General features: G+C 43.6%; 1 long non-coding RNA gene across 2 annotated transcripts in view; it reads right to left on the bottom strand.

The window, feature by feature from the left end:
• The window catches only part of LOC141378800 (uncharacterized), a 100,356-nt gene that overhangs the window by 50,204 nt on the left and 29,381 nt on the right, over positions 1–20,771 (bottom strand). The window contains exons 5-6 of one of the 2 annotated variants that reach the window (XR_015514665.1): positions 17,807–17,900; positions 11,100–11,213 (exon numbers count right to left, since the gene is read on the bottom strand). This is a non-coding gene — a long non-coding RNA (uncharacterized LOC141378800). Of the gene's footprint in view, positions 1–11,099; positions 11,214–17,806; positions 17,901–20,771 lie in introns of those variants that run through there. The other variant, XR_015514666.1, reaches the window with a different exon arrangement.

Below are 20,771 nucleotides of genomic sequence, written 5' to 3'. Positions count from 1 at the left end.
CCCTGTTATTTACTTGTTTATTTTATTTTTTGCCTTTTTTATATGCTTTCTGGAACTGTTCTTCAGCTGGCAGCGCAAAAAGAAACAGAAACCATCAGCGACGTCATACGTTTGTTTTAAAGTCGAAATGCAGGCATATGTACCTTTGGCTACATAATTCACACTATCCAGAAATGCATGAAGGGTACTTATTCACAATGAGCATGTTGTTTTTACCAAGCCTTTCTGAGGGTAAATAAATACATTATGAACTGTAAAAAAAACTCTTAAACAAAACAAACAAAAAAGCTAAACTCTGTATGTCATAATTCTATTTAATTAAGTATTCTTTTACTATCAATAGACAAAGTACTGTATACACATAGCGAAACAGCTAAAAGTTCACTCATTATTAATCTACCGTCCAAATGTGCAGCCATATAAAAATGTGCAAATGCAAAAATACAAGGTTAAAAATACAATTATTACCTGTCAAATCTGTCATCCACTCACCCGGACCAAACCACACTGATATCTTATGGTCTGACCCCAGCATTATTCAAATATAGAATTTAATTGACACTTTTTGGGATATTCATTGCTGCTTTATGCTCAATTCTGCTTGTGCTTCTTGCTATTTAAAGTATGAAGTAGAATATTTTTGCAAATCCTACTCCAATGGGTCTCATTTGGTGGAGTTTTGGAGATCCATAAACAACAGTGTGCTCTGCAATAAACGCAAGCAGGTTGCCTTTGGGACTTCTGATTCCCTTTATGAATCAAGAAGACTCTTCTGCAGCCTTGCTGGATGCTTACTCTATGTTTAAAACAAGCTTCAGCATGGTCTACGGGCATAATTCACTATTACATTCGCAGTCTTGTCTTGAAATCCAGGCTGATATTCTCATCTTTTTTAAACGGGTAAACAGCACATATTATGAAAATCTGACTCTTTAAACTTGAATCTTGTTAAAGTGCTAGAAATGGTCCTTATTGCTTCTCCACTATCTAACAAAAGTCATGTCGTATCAGAAGTGGCTTATAAAAAAGGCAAAGGCCTCTAGATTACACTTATTTTACCAAAATAAAATATGGTCTCACCTTGATCTTTAATTATTTCATTAGGACAGTAAGGTCTGACTTTGCTTAGGCAAAAGTCTTATTACTTAACAGAAATCATGTATAATATAGAATATACTTTAATAATACGTTATTTGAGTTACATCCATACATCTCTGCAATTATTAATGAAGTCATCTGAAATGACAAAGAAAGCATTCTTGCAGGACTCCCAGAGTTCATTAAGGTTCTCTGGATTCATCGTCAATGTCTCCTCCTCCATCTTAAGCCTGGTTTATACTTCTGCGTCAAGTGACCGCCGTGACCCACGGCGCATGCAAAGCGCGTAGCTGTGCTTTTATACTTCTGCGCGCTGGCTCTGTTGGTCTGCATTAACTCTTCCGAAACGCTAGTGGGCAGTGAGGTGTTAATGTTCCTCTGTGTCGAGTTTCTTCTCTGTTGTTTTGCTTTTCCTGAACACTTCCTGGATGTACAAGTGGCTTAAACTCGCTCATTTTGAGGCAGGAACTGGCGGACGTGCAACAACTTTAACTATGAGGTAAACACAAAACAAAACTTTCCATCCGGAGCTACTTCACGGGACTCCACAGTTGTAAACAATCGTTTCATTGTGCTCGCGTCCAGCTCGCGCCATTCGCGTGGCTCTCTGTCCCGCCCAGACTCGTCAGCACTACCAAGCCGACCAATCACAGAGCTTGCGCTACGCGTCGTTGCAACGTGTAGTTACAATTTTTGAGAAGTGCACGTCAGCGACGCCAATGGCCACAGCGAAGGGCTATGCGTCAGCGCCGTAGCATACGCCGGCGTTTGACCCAGAAGTATAAATCAGCCTTTACCCCACATATGCTCAATAATGTTGATTCTGGTGACTGGGCTGGCCAATCCTGGAGCACCTTGACCCTCTTTGCTTTCAGGAACTTTGATGTGGAGGCTAAAGCATGAGAAGGAGCGCTATCCTGCTGAAAATTTGCCCTCTCCTGTGGTTTGTAATGTAATAGGCAGCACAAATGTCTTGATACCTCAGGCTGTTGATGTTTCCATCCACTCTGCCCCCATACAGAATGTAACCCCAAACCATGAATTTACCTTCACCCATGCGGGTTCCTTTAGGTCTTCTGTAGTATTTGTGATGATTGGGATGCAGTTCAACAGATAATTCATCAGAAAAATCTACCGTCTGCCACTTTTCCAAATGATCAAGTAGAAGTCAAGTTACTATTTGTTGCTCTTACAAATGGGACCAACGGCAAGGCTTTTGTCAGGTAGTACCATCTCAGGTTGTGTTCACACAAGTGCCTTTTTATTAAAAATAAAAAAGTGTTTCAGAATGAAAATGCTCCTCCTCCAGACTGGAGTTTTACTGTGTTTCAGATCTCCGTCCCTACATTACAAATAGTTTTATGTCCCTACAATTGTTTTGGATGAACCAATGGATGTAAGAGTCTCACTATAATGCTGGGACAGTATTTACAAAATATCTTAAGACTAAAGGGATACTTACATTTTAACTTAAATTTTAAAAATAAAGGGTGTCCCAGTCCTTAATTTAGAACTCTAGGAGTTTTCATCAAATTATATTTTATATTTAGATTATGTTTTCAGCAAGACAAAAGTCTTGCTGTCGATCCCAGTAATAAGATTAACAAATAATAACTTGACCTCTATTTGATCATTTAGAAAAGTGGCAGAAGGTACAGTAAATTTTTCTGATGTATCATCTGCTGAACTGCATCCCAATCATCACAAATCCTGCAGAAGAACTATTGGAACCCGCATGGACCCAAGTTTCCCACAGAAATCAGTCAAGTCTGGTAAAGGAAAAATCATGGTTTGGGGTTACATTCAGTATGATGGCATGCGAGAGATCTGCAGGGTGGATGGCAACATCAACAGCCTGAGATATCAAGACATTTGTGCTGCCCATTACATTACAAACCACAGGAGAGGGCAAATTCTTCAGCTGGATAGCGCTCCTTCTTATACCTCAGCCTCCACATGAACGTTCCTGAAAGCAAATAAGGTCAAGGTGCTCCAGGATTAGCCAGCCCAGTCACCAGATATCAACATTATTGAGCATGCCTGGAGTAAGATGGAGGCATTGAAGATGAATTTAAAGAATCTTGATGAACTCTGGGAGTCCTGCATAAACGCTTTCTTTGCCATTCCAGATGACTTTATTAATAAGTGATTTGAGTCATTGCAGAGATGTATGGATGCAGTCCTCCAAGCTCATGGTAGTGTAGGGATGGTATACAGTTTAACCCAAAGATTGACCAGTCTGTCAGATGAAGAAGAGCCGGAGTCAGAGATTCAAATAAATAAATAAAGTTTATGTAATAAAAGTGATGAGAAACAGGAAAAACGTTGATTTATTGAGATGGATTTAAAGGTAGATATCCAATCCGACTCCTTCATTCTCCCGTTTTTCGACGAAAGTGGACGAATCCGCTCCAGGTCAACAAGTGAGGTCACTAAAGAAAGTGTAAGTAATGACTCGTGCGCCCTTATTAATCTGGGGTCGCCACAGCGGAATGAACCATCAACCTATCCAGCATGTTTTTAGTTATTCATTGGCTCAGGTGAATTTAAAGGTTAAATGCTCATTCAAATGATCTAATAATTATATATAATAAAAGTGATGAGAAACAGGATGTTAAGAAAAAGGATAAACGTTGATTTATTGAGATGGATTTGAAAAAAAAAATCCAATCCGACTCCTTCAGTAGTCATGCAAAATATTCAGTCTTTTTCCACTGCACAATGACTTCATTTTCTATACTGCACATTATTTCTGTTAGGTGGCAAGACTTTTGTCTAAGCAAAGTCAGACCTTACTGTCCTTATGAAATAATTAAAAATCAAGGCATGATCATAGTTTATTTTGGTAAAATAAGTGTAATCTAGAGGCCTTTGCCTTTCAAATAAGCCACTTTTGATACCAAATGATCAACCAGAAGTCATTATTTGTTGGTTCTAAAACTCACACAAATTTTGTCAGGTAGTGTATAATAAATGACCAGTGGCACATTTTGAGGTAAAACATCCCAGACTCATTCTGAGGACACCAGACATTTGTTTTACTGTACACCTTATGAAATCGGGCCACAAGGTGTGCTAGAAGTTGTGCAGGAGGTCAACAATGTCAGATCATCTTGAGGATCCGGTAGACTCATAGACTGCAAACTACTCTCCTGTTCCCCTTCGGGGGGAACTTCAGCACTATAAGTGGATTTGATTGTAAAATCCACGCATTGGGAGGTTCGGTTCAGAAGCTACTCGTCTGAAAGAGTATTAAACGGGCCAATTAAGAATGAATTGGCAGCGCAAGCCTGCGCAGGTGAGCGGCATAAGCAATCAACTGAGTATATAAGCTCACCTGGCGCCAGCAGACGCTATCCTTTTCGCTTCAGAGACTTTCTGATCTAGTCGATGAGGGTTCCTCCTGCTGTGACCAGCGATTCTGAGCGAACGAGAGCATTCTCCCGGTCCAGAGTGTGTACACGCAGTGGCAGACGGTCGAGCTGGGTTTCTCCCTTGCCTGGCGTTCTTTGGGTCCGGTCCTCCAGAGCGGTGCGTATAAAGTTGCAAACTTCACAGAAAGAGCAACACAGTCGTGCAGCACGTCCTTATCAGGACGGCGCTCCGACTGTGCGTTTCTGGATGCGGTGGTTTCCTGTCCTCGGATGATGGGTGCGGGCACTGTGTTACATGTCTGGGGGTCCAGCATGTTAATGCGCTGCTCGCGGGCAGTTCATGTCGTCATTGCGATGCCATGACTGTTGCGCAAGATCGCGGTTAGCCTTTGCAAAAGGGCGAACCACCCCAGTTGTCCCCTGCTCTGCAGCGGGCACTCGGGCAGATCTGAGGGTTTCAGCGAGAGATAATCCGTCGCCCACGGGCCCGCGGACCTCCCGCTCCTCTAAGCGCTCCATCCAAGCTTCGGGCGGGGGAAGCGATCCGTCTAACAGATGGTAGCCCTTACGCCCGATGACACCGGAGACCAGATGTCCACCGCGGCATCGGAGAGTGGGCTTTCATTGTCCGATGATGATCCAGACCCGCTCACCCCCTTCGGGCTGGTGAGCGCTGTCACTACGGATCCTGAAACGGACATGTTAGCCGTGCTTTCCCGGGCTGCTTCGGCCGTGGGTTGGAGATGGTTTATCCCCCAGCTCCGCGGCCGGACCGACTAGAGGGGCGTTCCCTTCTTCCCGGAGGTGCACAGTAGGCTCACGCGGTCTTGTAAAGCACTTTTTTCTGCTCGTGCTGCGTGTTCCTCCACCCTAACCACTCTTGACGGTGAAACAGCCAGGGGTATGTGGCGATTCCTCAGGTTGAGTGCGCGATGGCGGTAAATCCGCGCGGCGCCTCTTCTTGGCGGGGTCCGCCTCGTCTCCCATCCAAAGCCTGTAAGTTATCTACCTCCCTCGGAGCTAGAGCTTACATAGCTGCGGGCCAGGCTGCTTCCGCCTTGCATGCGATAGCCACCTACCAGCGCTACCAAGCGCAGGCGCTGGCCGAGCTGCACGAGGGTGGGTCCAACCCAGGCTTACGAGCTTCGCACCGCCGCCGACTTAGCTCTTCGGACTACTGAGTCCGCTGCGTGTGCGTTGGGGAGGACGATGTCCACATTAGTGGTCCAGGAGCGCCACCCCTGGCTGATATGCGCAAAGTCGACAAAGTCCGCTTTCTTGACTTCCCCATATCCCCAGCCAGGTTCGGCGACACTGTCTGTGAATTCACCCAGGAATTCAAGGCGGTGAGAGAGCAGTTGGTGGGTGATGTCTTATCGGCGGTCCGTAGCCCGCTCCGCCCGCCGTGCCATTCATACCTGCTCCTCGCCGAAGGCGCCCGCCTACGAGAGCTGCTCCGCCCCCGCACACACCTCTGGTGAAGCGAGCGCGTCGGGCACCTCGGAAGCAGGCAGCCCCCCCTGCCCAGAACGCCGCTAAGTCCGGCAACGGACCGCGAAGCGCCCCTGGGACAGGCCATCTGGAGAAGAGGGAACTTGCTCTTTCCCCGCTGGAGGGCGGGGCCCCATTTCCAACGGCACTTTTTACTGCCATGAAAACATTATGAAAGGGCACTTTTCACTTCCCCAGATGTGACAGCCCGAAATCTGCCAGTCTGGGACGCTATGCTTTCTAGCTTGCAGATTCGGTGCGTTTCGCCAGTGGCTAACGAGCGCTGGGAGGACGGTCTCCTTTCTCCCACCCCTCGAGCCTCCCCTCCGGAGCTCGGGTTTGGAGTGAGAGCAAATATCTCACCTCCAGCTTTTCCGTGGGACCCGCGAGCTTCCCGGATCAGCACACCCACTCCGCGCTGCCCCACTGCTGGTACGTCAGCGATTGTAGCGATGAGTCCATTAGCGAGAGCTCTGCCTGCCTGGTTAGCGCGGGCCAGCTCTTCGCGGTGGCTCATACGCACAATCAGACTCGGCTATGCGATTCAGTTCGCGAAACGGCCCCCCAAGTCACGGGTGTGTATTCACCAGGGTCAGCCCCCTGTCCGCCCCTGTCTTGCGAGAGGAGATTGCTGTCCTCCTGGCGAAGGATGCAATCGAGCCGCTCCCTCCAGCCGAGATGGAGAGCGGGTTTTACAGCCCACGCTTCATCGTGCCCAAAAAGAGCGGTGGGTCACGGCCAATCCTAGATCTGCGCGTTTTGAACCGCTGCCTGCACAAGCTGCCGTTCAGAATGCTCACGCAGAAGCGCATCCTCCGGTGCGTTCGTCCTCTGGGTTGGTCTGCAGCATTAGACCTGATGGACGCGTATTTCCATGTCTCCACTCTTCCTCGCCACCGACAGTTCTGCGGTTTGCGTTTGAAGGTCGAGCTTGGCAATACAAAGCCCTACCCTTCGGGCTCTCTCTGTCTCCGCGGGTCCTCACCAAGCCCGCGGAGGGTGCCTCAGCGCCCCTTCGGCTCGCGGGCATCTGCATACTCAATTTCTTTACGACTGGCTGAATTTTGCCCTCTCTTGATTATGCACAGAGTTGATTATGCACAGAGACAAAGTGCTCTGGCACTTCCACCTGTGGGGGTTTCAGGTCAACCGAGAAAAGAGCAAACTCGCCCCCGTGCAGAGGATCTCTTCTCTCGGGCTGGAGCTGGACTCGGTCACCATGGCAGCGCGCCTCTCCGGAGAGCGCGCTCAGCTGATGCTGTACTGTCTGAGAGAGCTCGACAGTAAAATAGTGGTCCCACTGAAACTATTTCAGAGGCTCCTGGGGCATATGGCATCCGCAGCCGCTTCATGCCGCTCGGATTATTCTATATGAGACCACTTCAGCACTGGCTTCACGATCGAGTCCCCAGACGCGCATGGCACGCGCGCGCACACCGAGTCTCTGTTACTGCGCTGTGTCGCCGCGCCCTCAGCCCTTGGAGCGACCCCTCGTTCCTACAGGCCTGGGTGTCTCTAGAACAGGCGTCCAGTCTTGTTGTCGTTTCAGCAGACGCTTCCAACACGGGCTGGGGGGCTGTGCGTTGCGGGCATGCGGCTGCGGACCTGTGGAAAGGTACCCAGTTGCATTGGCATATCGCCTGGAGCTGTTGGCAGTGTTCCTCGCTCTCCACCGTTTTTTTTCCGGTGTTGGAGCGGCAACACGTGCTGGTCAGGACGGACAGTACGGCGGCGGTGGCGTATATCAGCCGTATAGGGGGTATGCGCTCTCGCCGCATGTCTCAGCTCGCCCGCCGTCTGCTCCTCTGGAGTCATCCGCGGCTGAAATCGCTGCACGCCATTCATATTCAGGCAAGCTCAACCGTGCAGCCGATGCGCTCTCACGGCAGCCTTGCGTCCTGGAGAATGGAGACTCCACCCCGAGTCTGTTCAGCTGATATGGGCGCGATTCGGGGAAGCCCAGATCGATCTGTTGCTTCCCCCGAGATCGCTCATTGCCAGTTGTTCTTTCCCTGACCGAGTGCTCTCGGCACGGATGCACTGGCTTACAGCTGGCCTCGGGGCACGCGCAATACGCGTTTCCCCCAGTGAGCCTGCTCGCGCAGTTACTGTGCAAGGTCAGGGAGGACGAGGAACAGTTTGCTGGTTGCGCCCCTCTGGCTCAACCGGACCTGGATGTCAGAGCTCTCCCTCGCGATAGCCCTCCCCTGGCAGTCCCTTCGAGAGAGCACCTACTCTCTCAGGGACAGGGCACCACCTGGCACCCTCGCCGATCTTTGAAGAGATTTTTAGACGCGAGGAAGACTTAGGTAACCTCCGATTGCGGTGGCTAATACCGTCAGTCGGGCTAGAGCCCCCTCCCCGAGCGCGCCTATGCCCTGACGTGAAGTCTATTCACTGAATGGTGTGTCTCTCGCTGAGAAGACCCCCGTAATTTGCCAGATCAGCGTTGTGCTTTCTTTACGCCGAGAGAAGTTGGAGAGCAGGCTGTCGCCCTCCACACTCAAGGTTACGTGGCTGTCATCTCCGCTCTTATAACGCGGTGGCTGGCAGCACCGTGGGAACGCATAACCTCATCATCCGGTTCCTCAGGGGCGTTAAGCGAATTAATCCACCCCGCCCCCTCTCATGCCCTCTTAGGATCTCGCCCTCGCTACACAAGCCGCGTCAGATCCCTTCGATCCTCGACTCAGTATTTTTCTGTCCCTGAAGACAGCTCTGCTGGTCGCGTTGATATCGATCAGAGGGTCGGGGACCCGGAGGCATTTTTCGGTCAGTGACTCGTGCCTGTAATTGGGCTGGCTTCTCTCACGTCCTGAGACCCCGCCCGCGATATGTGCCCAAGGTTCCTACCACTCCGTTTTAATACGAGGTAGTGAGCCTGCAAGCGCTGCCCTCGGAGGAGGCAGACCCAGCCCTTCTTATTGTCCAGTTCGCGTTTTGCGTATTATCCGGACCGCACTCAGAGTTTAGATCATCTGAGCAGCTCTTCGTCTGTTATAGCGGTCGGCAGCAGGGAAGTGCCGTACCGAAATAAGTTCCCACTAGATTGTGGATGCCTTCTTTCACTATCAGAGCCGAGATGAGCCGCGTCCCCCGAGAGCGCGTGCGCACTCCACTCGGAGCTTCGCATCCTCTCGAGCGCGCGCACGCGGCGCCCCTCTAACAGACATCTGTAGAGCTGCGGGCTGGGTGACACCCAACACATTTGCAAGGTTTACAATCTGCGAGTGGAGCCGGTTTCCTCAAGGGTATTAGGTAACCCTTGGTGATTGAGGAAACAATTCGGTAGGGTGTTGAAACACGCTTGCTGCGCCATTTTCCCTAACACGGAGATACGTGCGCCTTTTTATCTGTCAGTAAAGTTCCCCGTCAGGTGAGCCCTGCAGATTCCTCCGTGGCCCCCAGCACTGACTCAGCGGAGGAGTCACTTGCTGGCCCACTACGTTGTAGGTCTGCCCGCTGGTCAGCCCGCGTTTTGGGTAAAGGTGCCTGCTATGCGTGGTCCCCACTAGGCGATCCCATATGCTTATTCAGCCACGGTTAAGTCCCCCCCCCTGGGCGGACCCGTGTCTTCCCTCCCCGCTAACCACTCTTTTGCTATGCGTACTCCCCCTTTTTAGGGCTAGTCCATATGTAAATTCTGCCATCTATCCCCCCTTGGGTAACGGATGGCCTCCGCAGCGTCCTCCCTATCGGGATTGCACGCTTCCCAACGTACTGTCGTATTTTCCTAGAATTATCTAGATGCTCACGACTTCCCAAAAAATATATATAAATCCGTAAAACTTCTGTTGAAGTAGGATAAATTAGGGCCAGGGACACGTTGGAGGACCGCGCCCCCCATGATGTGGGTGCGTCACGCTTGCTTGACTATCTCCTCATCGGGGGTGTTGGTAAGGTGCAGTCATTATGGCGCTTTCAATGGGCTCCCAATGCGTGGATTTTACAATCAAATCCACTTATAGTGCTGAAGTTCCCCCCGAAGGGGAACGTTCGAGGTTACTAAAGTAACCCTTCGTTCCCCGAGGAGGGGAACGGAAGCACTATACTCCGTCGCCATAATGACTGTCCCTTAGCTGTTGAAAGTCTCTTCAGCTTAAAAAGGATAGCGTCTGCTGGCGCCAGGTGAGCTTATATACTCAGTTGATTGCTTATGCCGCTCACCTGCGCAGGCTTGCGCTGCCAATTCATTCTTAATTGGCCCGTTTAATACTCTTTCAGACGAGTAGCTTCTGAACCGAACCTCCCAATGCGTGGATTTTACAATCAAATCCACTTATAGTGCTTCCGTTCCCCTCCTCGGGGAACGAAGGGTTACTTTAGTAACCTCGAACGTTCTCTAAGCCACCCTCTCTCTTTCCTAAATCTCCTTTCAGTGCCAGGTAGCTGATGGCAGCTCGTGACGCTGTGTGAGCTCCATCTGTTTGGCGCTCGGCTGGTGACAAACTGAGAGAAACCAAGGCCTAGTCAGTAGCTGTGGGTTGCGTTGCAGTGTGGTGGAACCAATCGGCACCCTCCCACAGAACACCCCCCGAGGGAAACCCTTCAACACGCCCAGCACACCGCCTCAAACATACAGCCAACCCTGACTTTTAGGACACATACAAAACAATCCAGGGCGGCAGAAAATAAAATAAAAATGAAGGATTCGAGGTGAATAAACTGAACAGATCAAAGCATTAAATGAGCAGTTCAGCCCAAAAATAAAAACGAGAAGCCGGCTATTATTCACTCATGCCGTTCCAAAAACTCAGCGAGCACAAATTTATGAGGAACTTTTTTTCCGCACGTCTGTCAATGATCCAAAAGCCAGCATAAAAGCTGTTCAGAAGATTTGCACACTACATTTGGGCTTCATACAACAGCTTTCTGTGAGAAACAGACTGAAATTGAATTCATTAATCACGCATGATGATCTTCTTCAGCCTTTAAATCTGATTCTCCAGTACACATTTAGGAATGTTCATGAAATAAATGAGTAGTTAGCAAAGAAACGCAGACTCATTCTGAAAACGTTCCCCTATATACATTTCTGGAGAGCGCTAATTATGTAGCCAGAAGAACGTATGGAAGCATTTCATCTTTAAAATGAACACTACGAGGTGGTATGACGCGGTTCCTTTTTGCGCTTACCAGCTGACACTTTATGTCTTAGTGGACGGTTTTCCAGTTTGTCCAGTGGTTCACAACGTACATCGGAGGATTTGAGGTGCAGAGTAGAGTTGACCACGACGACAGGGTTTGAGTCTTGTGAAGAACGGTTCCAGAAAGCAGGTAGGACAAAAACAGAAACCAAAAAATAAAATTAACAAGTAAATAACAGGTTGAGAATGTGGTAAAACCTGAAAACATGGTAAAAATTAGGCTGCCGCAAAGGTTTTTCTTTTTCTGGACTGCCTTTGAAAACAGTGTCAGTTGCGATCTCAAAAAGCATACACAGCAGTCTCTGGTGGATTCGCGAAAACAAACTGGAATAAAACGCACCTCCTGGGACGTATTTGACACTCAACAAAAATGTATATAGGGGTACGTAATCAGAATGAACAGTCTTAACGGATGTTTAATGATTCTAATATTTGATTTGCTGCAAGTTCATATGGTTTTTCTTTTGTTTTAGTTGTACTGTTACATGCAGTTACTTTTTTACTGCAGCTCAGTTTTAGGCTTTTTAAGTTGGCTCAAATTAGATTTTAAGTCAACTATTCTTTCTTTCTTTTTAATGTTTATTAGATTTTTTTTGGTCTGTGGGACTTTTTTATTGTTTTTTATGGTGAAACACTATTGTTTTAATTAACATTTATTTTTCTGTTTTTACATTAAAGTGTAGTAAAAGCTTTTGGTTATTTTGTTCTTTTTAAATGTGCCCATAGATATTTTATTTAATGTCTGTAGGTTCAGTAACTTTAAGTTTATGGCACAGAATACACTCCTTTAAAGTTGAAAATGAAATTAAAGAATGAAATAACTCAACATAAACATAGAAGTCTAAGGAAAAAAAAAAAATTTCCAATGGAAATTTCAGATGGCGCTTAGAGGTTTTTGCATCTGAACACTGAGCATATATATATATATATATATATATATATATATATATATATATATATATATATATATATATATATATATATATATATATATATATATATTTGTGTTTTAACTAGCGTTTTATTTTATTTTTGTTTTACTCTTCAATTCAATTCACTACTCTTCAACTACTAACTACTTTTAGTTGAGCTCAGGTTTAAACTTATTAAATTTAGCTCAAACTATATTTTTAGTCGGCTATTAAACTTGAACCAGCAAACTTTTTGCTGTGAGGCGAAGGCACTGAGCCACTGTCACCCAATCATTATTATCATTATTATTATAATAATAATAATAATAATAATAATTATTATTATTATTATTATTAACAAGTTATTAACATGTTAAATGTGTATTTTACTATGTATTGTATATACAATCAAGTTTGTAAATTGTATTTTGTGTGCTTGGCCAAAAATATATTTAATTCAATTTCCTTTAGCTTAGTCCCTTATTTATCAGGGTTCGCCACAGCAGAATGAACAGTTAACTATTCCAGCATTTGTTATACGCAGCAAATTCCCTTCCAACCACAACCCAGTACTGGGAAACACCCATACACAATCATTCACACACATTTATACATTACGGACAATTTAGTTCCCCTATAGTGCATGCCTTTGGACTTATGGGGTAAACCGGAGCACCCGGAGGAAACCCACGGCAACGGGGAGAACATGCAAACTCCACACAGAATGCCAACTAGCCCAGCCGGGACTCAGGCCCCGTTTACACTAGTGCGTTTTAGTTTGAAAACGCATAAGTTTTGCTACGGTTACGCCATCCGTCCACACTACGCCGGAGTTCTCGAGCGCCGAAAACTGAGCTTTTTGAAAACGCTGGAGAGGCCGTTTTCATTTTAAAACGCTGCTGCTCCGTCTCAGTGTGGATGGGGAAAGACGGAGACATCTGAAAACGGAGGCGGGGCTGCAAACGTTCGCCTCTCTGATTGGGGCTTTTCCTGAATATTAAGTAGCCCACACACAGTTCAGTCTCGCATCCTCTTCTTGCAAGTTAAGACTTCGCAAGTTTTGATCAAGGCTGCAGTCTCCCCCTTCTCAGTTTGATATGGAAAACATACCGAGGACACGGGTAAATCTTCACAGGAAACAGTGTACATTATAACTTCATTCACATCACCTTCGCTACGTTGTTTCACTTTCTCAACAATAAAACGTAAACATGATTTAAGGAACTGCCTATTTTCTTTTTAATATTAGCAACTTAACAGACAGCAGAAATGTTGAGGCGCCGTGCTGCATATATAAGCGTCATCTTCACTGTGTGCATATTTATAACTAAACGGAGCCGATAACACCTGCCTCCTTTCAATTTCAGTGAAAATACGAAACGCACCCTCTCTTTTGCTGAATATCAGTTTTAATAATCGATAATTATAAAAGTATAACATACAATAAGTTTATACATTGTAGGAAATAAAGGCAAGCGATCAGTCAATGTACCTGGATTAATCATTAACTTATCTTTGCGCTTAACCAAAACATGTTACCTGTGAACAAGTAACTTAATAGATTCCAATGACCAACGTCAGGGAATTAGCCTATGTCGTTAGATAAAGACAACAACATGAATGAAATATCACGTTTAGCAAATATAGTGAGATTAGATCCAGCGGGAGATGCGTGATAAGCAGTCCGACAAGCAGAGCTCTCATCTGGGTTAAAAAGCTGGAGCGCTTGCCCGAGAGTGTGTGTGTGGTCACGTGATGTGCGTTTTCAGCGTTTTGGTGTGGACGGAGAGCTGTTCAGAAACGCTGGGTAAAACGCGAGTGTGGACGCGGATCGTTTTCATTCTACAACGCCGTTTTAAAACTAAAACGCACTAGTGTAAACGGGGCCTCAAACCAGCGACCTTCTTGCTGTGAGGCAACAGTGTTAACCACAGAGCCACAGTTCCACATCAAAACTGTATTTTATGTTCCTTTATTTTTAAGTGTTTAACATATTTAATTATCATTGAAAGCACAGGAATTATACTTTAAAAATATAAATTAATTAAAATGCATTTCTGATCAAATAAATGCAGTTTTGGTAATGACGAGAGAGTTTCAATATATCTTTTTCTAAACAAATGTGTTAACTTATTATCATTATTATCATTAGCTATTACATCCCATTAAAAACCTTTATTCACTGTGCATACACTACCTTTTTTTTTAAACTTTGCTCAGCCAGATAATGCTAGTTTTCTTGCCCTTTTTTAGTGATTGTGTAGTGTGTGTGTGTGTGTGTGTGTGTGTTTGTTTAGAAACAGCACAGAGTCTAAATCTCCTGTAAATCTCGAATCCATCTCGCCTGTTATGCTGGAAATTACAGAATGTAGTTCAAGACCTCTTGCTGGAAAACACAAACACATTTATAGCTCACACAGATTACACGCCGAGGCCGCGGGGGAGATAACACTCATCTATGAGTGAGACGCTGACATTGGACAGGGGCTTTATCAAACCCAGGGGCATTGTGGGATGCCGAAGGACCCGAACGGATCATCGCTCAAGGGACCGAAAGCGTCGGGATCTGCCTTTAATACCTGCCTGCATTGAGCAAAAACCCATGCACTGTTTCACATCTCCCTGCGGACGCGTGAGTGATTGCTCTTTTCCCATACCACACACACTGCTTTATGCACACACACAAACACACACACACACAAAATAAAACAAGCCTCGTGGGCCAGACAAAAGCGCAGTCGCTGGCGAGGCTCAAGGGAAACTGGTGTTCTTTTCAAGACGTGAACAAGGAGTTTTGGAAAGCGATGCTCTGATTCGCTATCTACCCCAAGGTGGTGCTGTGCTATTAGCAATCTTCTGCTTTGCTTTCTGTTGCTGCCGATTGTGTTTTGGCTCATGTTTGATAATGACACACAAGCACCGTGTGTGAGACACTGGATTATAGAGAGGAAAAATGAGTTGCGTTTTTAATATCATGCCTTGGCGTTTTTTTTTTTTAAGTTTGAAGGGAAAGCAATCACTTATTGATGGGTAAATGTAATCCAGATCTATGTTTAAGCTCTTTTTTGACCATTTTATTTAGGTTAAATTGTGGGGTGATGCTTTACTTGAAGGGGTATTGACAACTAATGTTGTCAGTCAGTGGGATGTTGATTTAGTGATTGATTCAATTCATGCAGGAATTTGGCAAATTAAATCAAACCTTTAACTTAATTAGATGTTGATTCATTGATTGATTCAATTTTGACAAGGATTCTGCTAATTGAATCAAATTTTTAACTTATTTAGATGTGGATTGAGTGATTGATTCAGTTCAGGCAAGAATTCTTCAAATTGAATCATAACTTCTTAATAATGCCATACTGAACGGATGTTGTCAGTCAGTGGGATGTTGATTCAGTGATTGATTCAACTCATGCAAGGATTCTGCTAATTGAATTAAACCCTAAACTTATGTTGATTCATTGATTGATTCAATTTTGACAAGGATTCTGCTTATTGAATCAAATCTTTAACTTATTTAGATGTGGATTCAGTGACTTGATTCAGTTCAGGCAAGAATTCTTCAAATTGAATCATAACTTCTTAATTATGCCATACTGATTTTGACTCATTAAAATAACTAATGTTGTCAGTCAGTGGGATGTTGATTCAGTGATTGATTCAATTCATGCAAGGATTTGGCAAATTAAATCAAACCTTTAATATAATTAGATGTTGATTCATTGATCGATTCAATTTTGACAAGGATTCTGCTTATTGAATCAAATCTTTAACTTATTTAGATTTGGATTCAGTGATTGATTCAGTTCAGGCAAGAATTCTTCAAATTGAATCATAACTTCTTAATTATGCCATACTGATTTTGACTCATTAAAATAACTAATGTTGTCAGTCAGTGGGATGTCGATTTAGTGATGATTCAATTCATGCAAGGATTTGGCAAATTAAATCAAACCTTTAACTTAATTTGATGTTGATTCATTGATTGATTCAATTTTGACAAGGATTCTGCTAATTGAATCAAATCTTTAACTTATTTAGATGTGGATCCAGTGATTGATTCAGTTCAGGCAAGAATTCTTCAAATTGAATCATAACTTCTTAATTATGCCATACTAAACGGATGTTGTCAGTCAGTCGGATGTTGATTCAGTGATTGATTCAACTCATGCAAGGATTCTGCTAATTGAATCAAACCTTTAACTTAATTAGATGTTGATTCATTGATTGATTCAATTTTGACAAGGATTCTGCTAATTTAATCAAATCTTTAACTTATTTAGATGTGGATTCAGTGATTGATTCAGTTCAGGCAAGAATTCTTCAAATTGAATCATAACCTCTTAATTATGCCATACTGAACGGATGTTGTCAGTCAGTCGGATGTTGATTCAGTGATTGATTCAACTTATGCAAGGATTCTGCTAATTGAATCGAACCTTTAACTTAATTAGATGTTGATTCATTGATTGATTCAATTTTGACAAGGATTCTGCTAATTGAATCAAATCTTTAACTTATTTAGATTCGGACGCAGTCATAGTTTGATCAAATTTGGTGAACTCTTGCATAAATTAAATCAATCACTGAATCAACATATAAATAAGTTAAAGATTTGATTCAAATTGCTGAATCCTTGCTAAATTGAATCAATCACTGAATCAACATCTAAATAAGTTAAAGATTTGATTCAGATTGCTGAGTCCTTGCTGAATTGAATCAATCACAGAATTAACATCTAAATAAGTTAAAGATTTGATTCAAATTGCTGAATCCTTGTCTGAATTGAATCAATAACTAAATCAACATTAAAATAAGTTAAAGATTTGATTCAAATTGCTGAATCCTTGCCTGAATTGAATCAATCACTGTAAACATCTAATTTACAACATCACAAATCATAATCAGTATAGCACGCTTCATGAACGAATAAGTCTCATGAGTTGATTCTTTTTTTAATTTACACTGCATCTCGTGCAGTAAGACCTTTTTAAAGGTTATTTTTAATTAGTTATCCAGCAAGATTCCTCACTGTTTGCTGAATTCTTCACTGAATCAAATCAATCAGAGATGTTACTGAATCAATGTGTGACTCACTCACTGAGCAGCGAGCTCTTATTAATAATAAAATGAATGTCCTCGTGTAGAGAAGGACACTGTAAAAATAAAACAGTTCTGTAGTAAACACTGACTCAGCACTTACATGAAGAAAAAAACATGTTTCACAATTGTAGGCTATTTATTTTCTTAACTCTGCAAGGTCATGAACATGCCCCGAGAACTCTTTTGACACAACATTAAAAATGATATAAAAGGTCTATATAGCTGCAATATATATTTAAAAAGCTCAGCTGATATACACAGTACAGGTAACAGAAAACTATTCTAAACACGTGATTTTTAAAATAGAAATAATGCAATTTCCACTGTTTAAAATATAGATGGAAGTAATTAAAATAATTTTTGCTGTGGGTATTAGTGCGGTTTTATAAAATAACTAAGGCACTAGTTATCTACAAACAACCCAGACTCTTTCTGATTACGTACCCCTATTTACATTTCTGAGAGCGCCAAATATGTCCCAGAATGCATGTTTTTTTGCAGTTTTTGTTTACGCGAATCCATCAGAGGCCACTGTGTATTTTTTTCAGATCTCAAAGTTTCTTCCTGTCTACTGACTGACTGACCAACCGACCTATTCCCCCATCCAACCCATTCCCTAGACCCCCAACCAACAGTGTTTTCAAAAGCAATCCAGCAAAATAAAAGCCTTAGCGCCTACCTCTGTATAGACGGCTTTCCAGCTGTTACGAGTTTGTCCAGTGGGTCGCAGATTTGAGACGCAGAGTGGAGTTGAGTACAATTTCAGAAAGCAGCTGAGACCAAAACAAAAGCCAAAAAATAATGAGAATGTGGTCAAATCGGAAAACATGGTAAAAATACAACACAGACTCATTCTGAAAACATAGTCCCATGGCCATTTTTGGAGACCACGAATTATGTGGTCGGAGGCATGTATGGCTGCATTTCAATTTTTAAGCGAATGGCTTTTCACACTTATTAGCTGACCGCTTACCTCCGTGTGGAGGGTTTTCCCAATGCAACCAGTATGTCCATTTAGCTCGTCGTGTACGTCGGTGGACTTGAAATGCAGAGAGCATAGATATATATACACTAGATATCGCATAGGGAACCTGAGCATGCGTCGATAGCGCCGCCACATTTGTTTGATTGTATTAGAAACTGAATGAAACTGAAAAAAATAAAGATCCTCACCTGAGTAAATATCTTTTTTTTTCAGTTTCTAATGACACTATCACGTCTTTTTCAAGAAAACAGCTGCTTTAGAACTTCAAATGTTCAACAACCTTACAGTTTTATATGTCTTGACAATAAAAATGAAAAAAAGAAAATCATCTTAGGTGAGGATCGAACACTGGTCTGAGAGCTTGGTAACTCAACGTGCTGACCACTGGACCACAATGGCACTACAATGCTGGTGTGGCCGGAATGATACTTATGATTACCCTGCAGGATACATGTTGCTCATAGGGCTGCGAGACAATAAATAAGAAAAGCGGAGCTGCGGCAAAATAATGGATAAAAAGAGTGAGGCTATAGTCAAATAAATAAATACATTTTAAAAAAGTGCGACTGCTTTCTCCCTTCGCCATGCTGGAGAGGAACAGTCTGCGCAAAAGAAGCGCAGACTTGGTTTCATTGAATACAGCTCTCATCTGATTGGCTGAAAGGTACGAGTAGTCCTGACTCTGGCAGGAAAGTCTCAAAAATACACACACACGTATCCAGGGGGAGTCATATGTGAAAGAGGATTTGCACATTCTCATTCAGGATGAACTCGCAAGTTTTAAACATTCAAAACTTTTTGTACACTCTTATACATTTGCAAATGGTGTTTTGCATTTGTGAAACGTATTTTATGAAAATGTATTTTTATTTTATGCACGTGAATTTTTTGTGTGAATATAAATAAATATTTTACGCACGTGAATTTGGTTTTATGCACGTGAATTTGGCCACGGATGTGTACATCGTGTCTTTTGCGTGAATTTCTTTTGAGACTAATCTGGTTCCATACATTTGTACAGTGCTCCCAGAACAAATGTCATTCAACCGCACTAGTCAAGACAGTGTTACGAGGTGAAGATGCTGGACTTTAGCGCTTTAGCAGGTGTTTCTGAACATTCATTATATCAAATTTAACAGGTAGGGTGTATAGTAGGGGTGTCACGATTTTGATCTTTAATCGAAATCGATCGAAATTTATGCTCAATTTCGATTATCGAATCAAAACATAGAATCGTCGATGCTGCCACGCCCCCATGTCAGCTTGGCTTACCAAGCGGGAAAAAAATAGGCTTGTTGAAGTGCTTGTTAAACTGCAGAAGCAGGAGACCCGTCGAGAGAACTTAAACCCTCTCCTCTTTCAATGAAGTCGCTGGTGTTTAAGCATTTTGGATTTCCAGTGAGTTATGTTGACAACGTTCAACACAGTTTTGCAAGCTCTGCTATGTACGTATTACGTACGGTTCTTCCGATAGACAACACCGGCATCGCGATCCTCCGCCCGCCCCCGTTGCAAATCCGCTTGCGAAAAGTACACACTCAGGCCCTGTTTACACTGTCTTTGTTTTTAAATGGCATTTTAGAACGACAACGATTTGACATCCACAGTGGCGTGTAGCATTTCTGAGCAGCCCTCCTTCCTCTCTACCTCTGAAAATGCACATCACGTGACCACACAGACACAGCCATGCACTCGAGACAGCAGGTCCAGGCAGTCAGAGGACTGCTTCAATCTTTCACTCACTTGTACTTAGTCATTTTAGCGAACACCTCAGATACTGTTGGCTGGTTCCTGTTGGTTGTGCGTCTTTTTTACCGACGCCATTATAACGACACAGATCACTGCCTATTCACGAGTCCCGCAGAAAAAGTGATTGACAGGTGGTAATTATGTGTGTATCTTGCCTTTATTCATGTACTGTATGATTTGTTTATGGGTAAAACAAAGACCATGCAGGTCAGGTAGTTTAAACGGTAGGCTACAAATAATTGATTGGTCATTAATTCATTAATTATTCATAATCGAAAATCGAATCGAATTGTGTCTTTAGAATCGAAAATGTAATCGAATCGAGGATTTGGAGGCTCGTGACACCCTTAGTGTATAGTATATTTCCATACACAGTGGCCTCTGGTGATTTGGGAAAACAAAAACTGTTAATAGCATTAATTTTACATTCAAATAAGGTGACCCAAACAATCAATCTTTACTTACGCCTTTACTTACTGGCATAAAATCAACCATTCTGACCCATACAGTGTGATTTTGGCTATTACCAAAATACACCGATGTGACATAAGGTCAGTTTTGTGGTGCAGATTTAGTAACACTGAATCCCATTCATTATGTAACAGATTAAACATGTGATATTGAATATTATTTGCACATAATTGGCGCATTTTGAAATGCCAGTGATCCCACACGTACGCACACGCCTGAGCAGCGCGCAGCCAATCAAAATGAATATGTCAGATGAGTGTGATAGATGCTCATGGGAGTGTAATGCGCCGCAAGAATGATGACTGAAGCGAAATTTACATATGAAAAAGAGTTCAGTCGGAGGTCTTCCTCGCACATTACAGTAATTTCCGTTTGACTGAGTGTATGATTGGATTTTTTTTGCTTATGAGGAATAGACAATTTGAGCGGTTAGGTCGAT

This window comes from Danio rerio, chromosome 18 (genome assembly GCF_052040795.2).
Source record: "Danio rerio strain M-AB ecotype USA chromosome 18, GRCz13ab, whole genome shotgun sequence".
Lineage (NCBI taxonomy): Eukaryota > Metazoa > Chordata > Actinopteri > Cypriniformes > Danionidae > Danio > Danio rerio.
The sequence above is the reverse complement of the archived record's forward strand: the minus strand, read 5'-3'. Positions and strand labels throughout refer to the sequence as shown.